This window comes from Procambarus clarkii, unplaced genomic scaffold, assembly GCF_040958095.1.
Source record: "Procambarus clarkii isolate CNS0578487 unplaced genomic scaffold, FALCON_Pclarkii_2.0 HiC_scaffold_102, whole genome shotgun sequence".
NCBI classification, from domain to species: domain Eukaryota; kingdom Metazoa; phylum Arthropoda; class Malacostraca; order Decapoda; family Cambaridae; genus Procambarus; species Procambarus clarkii.
In genome coordinates this window covers 2,018,948-2,028,328 of record NW_027189135.1, presented here as the reverse complement: position 1 = coordinate 2,028,328, position 9,381 = coordinate 2,018,948, and positions in this window count along the sequence as shown.

Below are 9,381 nucleotides of genomic sequence, written 5' to 3'. Positions count from 1 at the left end.
TGTAAACTACTGAAACGATTAGGCACTAACTCGTCCTTTTCACTCGAACCTCTCCCAGTTTCTGGTCCCCTAACCAGCCTCCACAACCTATACACCACAGGGCTCCAGGCAGGGTCATGAAGTGTAGTTTTACCTGGGAAATGTTAACCAGCCTCCACAAACCTATACACCACAGGGCTCCAGGCAGGGGTCATGAAGTGTAGTTTATACCTGGGAAATGTTAACCAGCCTCCACAAACCTATACACCACAGGGCTCCAGGCAGGGGTCATGAAGTGTAGTTTATACCTGGGAAATGTTAACCAGCCTCCACAAACCTATACACCACAGGGCTCCAGGCAGGGTCATGAAGTGTAGTTTATACCTGGGAAATGTTAACCAGCCTCCACAAACCTATACACCACAGGACTCCAGGCAGGGGTCATGAAGTGTAGTTTATACCTGGGAAATGTTAACCAGCCTCCACAAACCTATACACCACAGGGCTCCAGGCAGGGGTCATGAAGTGTAGTTTATACCTGGGAAATGTTAACCAGCCTCCACAAACCTATACACCACAGGGCTCCAGGCAGGGGTCATGAAGAGTAGTTTATACCTGGGAAATGTTAACCAGCCTCCACAAACCTATACACCACAGGGCTCCAGGCAGGGGTCATGAAGTGTAGTTTATACCTGGGAAATGTTAACCAGCCTCCACAAACCTATACCCACAGGGCTCCAGGCAGGGTCATGAAGTGTAGTTTATACCTGGGAAATGTTAACCAGCCTCCACAAACCTATACACCACAGGGCTCCAGGCAGGGGTCATGAAGTGTAGTTTATACCTGGGAAATGTTAGATGGAGTGGTACCATGCACTCACAAATTCGGGAGGCATGGCAGGCTGTGTAAAATAGTCCCACAAGATGTGTACAACAGCCACTGGGTGTGAAAAACAGCCATTGGCTGTGAAAAACAGCGCCACTGACTGTGAAAAACAGCCACTGGCTGTGAAAACAGCTCCACTGGCTGTGTAAATCAGCTCCACTGGCTGTGTAAACGCTCCACTAGCTGTGAAAAACAGCTCCACTGGCTGTGAAAAAGCTCCACTGGAAAGAATATAGACGCTCCAGGAGACAATTCTATAAACACCAGGGACCAAACACCTCTCCTCTCTCAATACCAAAACAAAATTCTCTCTAGTTTGATGTCTTTCGCCATTAATGAAGGAATTTAGGAACCTTCAAAGGGACGCGGGATGACCTGAGTGTCATCCAACAGCCTGGTTGATCAGATCGTCAACCCAGGATGCCTGGTGAATGATCTCCCTTCCCCTCTATTGCTCACACACTTTTTCTTTATATTCTCTCTTTACCTTCCCTTCCCTTCCTTACCTCATCTTCTCTCCCATACCTTCGCAGCCTCCTTCCTTCCCTCTCTTTCATCTCCTCCTTACGGAGCAGCAAGCAGCATCATTCCCACACAAGCCATCGATCTTTTTTCACTGTCTATCGCTTCCTGATCATAAACCTTGGGACGGGATAATGTTTCCCCTTTCCACCCCCTTTCCTCTCCCCTTCCCTGAGTGATGGTTTGTGAGACTCGCGTGTTTACCTTTTCGTGGTTGACAGGGGGGGGAGGAGGAGGTACAATAATTTTGGCATTATTATCGAGGATGACAAGACGAGCTTTACGCTTCCTTGCTCCTCAAAGGCGGTGGCGTATGTGGAGGGGTCTTGAGAAGAAGGGGGGAAGGGGGGAATAAAGGGGTGAGAGGAAGGAAATAAAAGGGGTGGGAAGATGTTTGGATACTATACTATACCTCTCGGCTGGATTACCTGCACTTACCATATTCGTTACCATCACTACCATTCACCAGTACCACCATCTCTACCAGTACCACCATCTCTACTAGTACCACCATCGCCACCAGTACCACCATCTCTACTAGTACCACCATCTCTACTAGTACCACCATCGCCACCAGTACCACCATCTCTACTAGTACCACCATCTCTACCAGTACCACCATCTCCTAGTACCACCATCACAGTACCACCATCTCTACTAGTACCACCATCGCCACCAGTACCACCATCTCTACTAGTACCACCATCTCTACTAGTACCACCATCGCCACCAGTACCACCATCTCTACTAGTACCACCATCTCTACTAGTACCACCATCTCTACCAGTACCACCATCTCTACCAGTACCACCATCGCCACCAGTACCACCATCTCTACCAGTACCACCATCGCCACCAGTACCACCATCTCTACTAGTACCACCATCTCTACCAGTACACCATTCTACTAGTACCACCATCTCTACTAGTACCACCATCTCTACCAGTACCACCATCGCCACCAGTACCACCATCTCTACCAGTACCACCATCTCTACTAGTACCACCATCGCCACCAGTACCACCATCGCCACCAGTACCACCATCTCTACCAGTACCACCATCTCTACTAGTACCACCATCGCTACTAGTACCACCATCGCCACCAGTACCACCATCTCTACTAGTACCACCATCGCCACCAGTACCACCATCTCTACTAGTACCACCATCGCCACCAGTACCACCATCTCTACCAGTACCACCATCTCTACCAGTACCACCATCTCTACTAGTACCACCATCTCTACTAGTACCACCATCGCCACCAGTACCACCATCTCTACTAGTACCACCATCTCTACTAGTACCACCATCGCCACCACCAGTACCACCATCTTACCAGTACCACCATCTCTACTAGTACCACCATCTCTACTAGTACCACCATCTCTACCAGTACCACCATCTACCAGTACCACCATCTCTACTAGTACCACCATATCTACTAGTACCACCATCGCTACCAGTACCACCATCTCTACTAGTACCACCATCTCTACCAGTACCACCATCTCTACCAGTACCACCATCTCTACCAGTACCACCATTTCTACCAGTACCACCATCTCTACTAGTACCACCATATCTCTAGTACCACCATCTCCACCATACCCCATCCCCACTACCACCCCTTACTAACATTTAACAACACAACATGCAAACATTATGGAGTCAATTCAAACATATTTTAACGCGAATTCTTGAACATAAAACTGATGTAAATGACAGACATGAAAACATGAGATATCAAGAATATATTACGACCCGTAATGATTTGCTATGATCAAACAAGGGGTAGAGCGACGGTCTGGCTTCATGCAGGTCGGCGTTCAATCCCCCTGGCTGTCCACAAGGGTTGGGCACCATTCCTTTCCCCGTCCCATCCCAAATCCTTATCCTGACCCCCTTCCCAGTGCTATATAGTCGTAATGGCTTGACGCTTTCCCCCTGATATTTCCCTCCCTTCCTTTCTTCTTAAGATGTATGGGTTTCGTGTCAATATTTACCAGTTGTTGAGTCTCTCTCTTGGTTATGTCACTCCGTAAAAAAATCAACCTTTTAACCTGACCGGAAAGGTACCAACCCAAGCAACCCGCCTAACCTAACCCAACCGTACCTAACCTAACCTATTGCGTCCGACGGCCAGAAAGCGTATGTAATAATACCTGATATGTCACAATCCCATTATAATACTGTCACTAAATGAACATCCACAAGGGCCGTGTACTATGTCACTATCACACTATAATACTATCATGTCACTATCAACACTTATCTTCACCATACTTGTACCAGATGTTAACACTCACACGCTTCCTGGGGTGTTGTCCTTCGTCTCTCCATATATATCCAACCTAACTAAGTTACCATGATCCCTGATATAACACTGTAGAGGCAGGGTCACCACGGAAGATTATTAATTAATTCTTTTCTTGTAGAGATAAGATATATCTATAGCTTGTATAGATTTCTTTTCTATAAGAAGTAAAATGCGTCTCCGCAACGGGACCGTCTATGGGGAGCTGTTGGAAGACACTACACCTGGAAGGGCAGAGAGGTGCTTTGATGTAGAATATGTGGAGAATACGGAGGGGAATAACCACCGCTCGAGGCTGAAAACAATGGTAATGACGACATTTAGAGTGCTGCTTCAACTACTGAAGTGCCTGATTGTCCTCAGCATTGTATGTGGCATACTATACGTGTGTCATGAAAAGCGGGAGTTGTGGCAAGATAAGATATGCTAATATGATTGTAGGGACAGGGAACTGACCCTCTAGGAGGTAAATAATGTGCAAAATTCTTACTTCGTGAGGACATTGGGATGGTTGACAGGCTCCCAAACTCCTCAGATTCCACCATGTGTAAGGAAGATATTTGGACGATGGGAAAGTTAACTTTGCGAAGCCCAGCAGGAGGAGTCGGAGACGACGTGAAGGGGTTGAGTGTGACCCACTTCAGGGGCTGGGTGTGGCCCACCTCAGGGGCTGGGTGTGGCCCACCTCAGGGGCTGGGTGTGGCCCACCTCAGGGGATGGGCGTGACCCACCTCAGGGGATGGGCGTGACCCACCTCAGGGGATGGGCGTGACCCACCTCAGGGGATGGGCGTGACCCACCTCAGGGGATGGGCGTGGCCCACCTCAGGGGATGGGCGTGGCCCACCTCAGGGGATGGGCGTGACCCACCTCAGGGGCTGGGCGTGGCCCACCTCAGGGGCTGGGCGTGGCCCACCTCAGGGGCTGGGCGTGGCCCACCTCAGGGGCTGGGCGTGGCCCACCTCAGGGGCTGGGCGTGGCCCACCTCAGGGGCTGGGCGTGGCCCACCTCAGGGGCTGGGCGTGGCCCACCTCAGGGGCTGGGCGTGGCCCACCTCAGGGGCTGGGCGTGGCCCACCTCAGGGGCTGGGCGTGGCCCACCTCAGGGGCTGGGCGTGGCCCACCTCAGGGGGGCGTGGCCCACCTCAGGGGTGGGCGTGGCCCACCTCAGGGGCTGGGCGTGGCCCACCTCAGGGGCTGGGCGTGGCCCACCTCAGGGGCTGGGCGTGGCCCACCTCAGGGGCTGGGCGTGGCCCACCTCAGGGGTGGGCGTGGCCCACCTCAGGGGTGGGCGTGGCCCACCTCAGGGGCTGGGCGTGGCCCACCTCAGGGGCTGGGCGTGGCCCACCTCAGGGGCTGGGCGTGGCCCACCTCAGGGGCTGGGCGTGGCCCACCTCAGGGGCTGGGCGTGGCCCACCTCAGGGGCTGGGCGTGGCCCACCTCAGGGGCTGGGCGTGGCCCACCTCAGGGGCTGGGCGTGGCCCACCTCAGGGGCTGGGCGTGGCCCACCTCAGGGGCTGGGCGTGGCCCACCTCAGGGGCTGGGCGTGGCCCACCTCAGGGGCTGGGCGTGGCCCACCTCAGGGGCTGGGCGTGGCCCACCTCAGGGGCTGGGCGTGGCCCACCTCAGGGGCTGGGCGTGGCCCACCTCAGGGGCTGGGCGTGGCCCAAAAAGTGTGTGTGTGTGTACTCACCTAGTGGTGCTTGGAGGGGTTGAGCTTTGGCTCTTTGGTCCCGCCTCTCAACTGTCAATCAACTGGTGAACAGGTTCCTGAGCCTACTGGGCTCTATCATATCTACATATAAAACTGTGTATGGAGTCAGCCTCCACCACATCACTTCCTTGTGCATGTTGGTATCTCAAAACATGACACTGTTGATATGCTTGCAAAGATAACCTGTAGAAAACCAGAAGAAGATATTGATATGGGTGTTTCATTAGCAGTGACAAAGAGAATACTTACAAAAATATCTAATGAAAATTTTACTGACCAAACAAATTCACAAAGACCTGAAAGTTGTAGCATTAAATATTATGATAGATATCGTGAGGAGATGTTCACATTTTGAACTAATAAAGCAAGAGTTCTGCAATGTGATGTTATAGTGGCCAGAATACGCCTGGGATATAGACGTATCTGGCAGCTTTCTCAAAATCCAAATGTCGAGTACACAATGTGTCAACTTTGTGAAAGAGAAAACATGCACTCTCTTGAACATTATATTGTAGAATGTCCCATACTGACTGACTTTCGCCCTCCTGGGCTAAGGTATGCTGAACTCTGTAGTTACTATATGAGTACTGGAACACTTGATGATATATTGGACTTGTACCAAGATTGTCCATGTAATGTATCAATTATACAATGTATGTATGTGATGTAACTATATAACCTGAGCTTGTAAAAACACCTTAATCACCTTCAGTGATTAAGTGCTTAATTGCACACAAGTTTCTTTATCAGCTATCTCACTCTGTCTGAGTAAAAGAGACAAATGTATGTGAATGCATGTGTGTGTATATATGTATGTATATATGTGTGTGTGTATGTGTATAAAGTATATACGGAAGCTGATCAGAATTACATTTCACCTTTGTAAATGCACATTAATGCCACTATGTAAAAGACACATTGAACACTTTATGTAGGGCATACGTAAATCTGTGTATCTATGTATTTACGTATGTAGGTTAGCTTAGCATTTTAAAAGCACCGAATCACCTTCTGTGGTTGATTGTTCAATAAACCCTTGAACTATATGTTTAACACATCTCTAACCCTGTCCATGAGGACAGAAGAAAATCTATATATGCTGGTTAGCATTGTAAATGTGTGGCCACGTCTGTGGTAGAAAATAATAATCATAAAATAATAAAAGTTCTGCCAATAGTGTGAATGCTATCACATCTTTGATGAATACCTGATGCTGGGATTTATCTCCGGGTTGGTTATCATCATCATCTGTTTGTATTTCTTTATTGCAGGCGATGAGTCACAATAACGTGGCTAAAGTAAATTGACCAGACCACATACTAGAAGTTGAAGGGACGAATGGACCATTCTCAAGTCGATTGTCAAGACAATGGACTTGAGAATGGTCCAGGACGGACCGAAACGTCGTCGTCCTTTCAAGACCTTCTAGTGTGTAGTCTGGTCAACTATTTATTTATTATTTTTTTCCTAATGGTGAATGCCATTAGTTTCTATCTCCTGTTAATGGCAATTTTTATTAGCTTTTAATGGGGATTATTAATGCATTCGTTAGTTATAATAGAAGATATAAAACTAACCCCCTGAAACCCCTGCTATATAGTCGTAATGGCTTGGCGATTTCCCCCTGATGATTCCTTCCTTCCTTCCCCCTGAAACCCCCCAGAAACCTCCCCAGAAAAGCGTCAATAAACCCCCTGGTTTAAGGGTAATCAAGCCACCTTGAGTGTCCTAATTACCAGACCCGAATAATCTTTAGGATTATTGAGTAATCCTAGAGATTACTCAAGCTCTCATCACCAGGAGTATTTTAGGACCCACCTGCAGGCCCCGAGGGAGTGGAATGTGTGAAAGGGAACCGCAGGTGAGAAATATTTTGAAAAATCTCTCATGTTTCTCACTCCTCCAGTAGGATTTTTTTGAGGGAATATACGGCCGACGCAAAGTAATAGAAGTTGGGTATTATTTGGGAGTTTTGGTGACCATTTCTATGGTTTTTTTGGGGGAGGAAGTCCCATATGTTCCTGGAGTTCCTTTACATGGGGTTAAGGGTTTGGCGCGCCCCAATCGAACATAGATTAGGTCAGTTTCTATTGACCCTGTCAGTCATCCTTACACACATGTGGCGCTGGCGGCTGAGTGGACAGCGCTCTGGACTCGTAATCCTTGGGTCCGGGTTTGATCCCTTGGTGATGCAGAAACACAATGGGCAGAGTTTTTTCACCCCTGATGCCCCTGTTACCTAGCAGTAAATATGTACCTGGGAGTTAGTCAGCTGTCACGGGCTGCTTCCTGAGTGCGTGTGTGTGTCGGGGGGGGGGGGAAGTTGTAGTTAGTAACAGTTGGTTGATTGACGGTTGAGAGGCGGGCCGAAAGAGCAGAGCTCAACCTCCGCAAGCACAACTAGGTGAACACACACACACACACACACACACACACACACACACACACACACACACACACACAGTTTCCAGACCTCATTATCGCACACAAGGCCACGGGAATCGTCGCTTGAGATCACATGCACTCACCCCCTCTCCCCCGCCCCCAGGACCCCCATTCTCCCCCCCCCCCCGCGGAGGGGGGGTGAGTGGGGCTGCCCGTTGATTAAAAAAAAAATCACCCATGCCGCGTGGATTAACCATAACAGTCTGGCGGATTACAACGGCTGGAGTTCGAAAGAGGGTTAGGTAGAAAGCGTGTTGGATTTGTCCCCAAACTCCCACCCCCCACTCCCACTATCCCAGGTCTAATGGGGAATGGGGAGGAACTCCGAGGTGACCCATCAAAGGCGCTGTGGGAGTCCTATATGGCCTGCCTCGGGCATCATCACCCCTAACTGAACAAATCCACAAGGGCCGTGACGAGGATTCGAACCTACGTCCGGAGCATCCCAGACACTGCCTTAATCGACTGAGCTACGACTTTGTGAATTGGTTCATTTGATGCATCACGTTAGTGTGATCTCTGTGTGTGATCACCTCTAACTACTTGTTGTAACTACTAGAGGAATCCTAACAACGATTGCTACTGATTACAGAGAGAGGAAGAGCGAGATAAGAGATGCAGGCTGTAACTTGCAAAATATCCACTTAATTAGAAAATCAGAAGAAGCCGTTCAAGCCCACTATCAGCCCACTGATAGTGGAGGTACCTACACTATCAGCCCCGTTTAGAGGGGTTGATAGTGTAGGTACCTACTGAAGTATTCCTCCATCTTGGAGTGGAAGTAGCGGTTTTAGATTTATTAGGCTGTTTGGAGGTACCTTTTGGATTTGACTAGTTTATCAGTGGTTGAATTGTCAGTGTCAGATATTTTCTCATGAGCTCTCAGTCGATTAACTGCTGGGAGGGAATTTCTTTCTATCTAAATTTTATCTAAAAATATCATTCTTCCGTCTATAAAACGAAGGAGAGGGGAAATAATTCACCCTGTCTATAAGACAGGGGGAATTGATCCTTCGTCCTGTCTAAAAGTATCGGAATTCCTTATCTTAGTGAAATTAATTTGCAGTTCTGCAACAAGGATTAGAGTTGGACTCCCCCCTTGTAGGCTCGAGGCAATTTATCGAGGGTCTTATCGCTCTGAGGGCAGGAGGTGCCCCAGTCGTGACTATTTCCTTCGCTAATTTCGGGACGCAATCATAATAATGTAAAGATAATTGCAATTGCATAAGAATAATAGGTGGATTCTGTTGTTGCATTCCACGGTGGGTGGGTTTTGTGTGTGTGTGTGGGGTGTGTGTGTGTGTGTGTGTGTGTGTGTGTGTGTGTGTGTGTGTGTGTGTGTGTGTGGTTGTGTGTGTGTGTGTGGTGTGTGTGTGTGTGTGTGGGTGTGTGTGTGTGTGTGTGGGTGTGTGTGTGTGTGTGTGTGTGTGTGTGTGTGTGTGTGTGTGTGTGTGTGTGTGTGTGTGTGGTGTGTGTGTGTGTGGTTGTGTGTGTGTGTGTGGGTGTGTGTGTGTGTG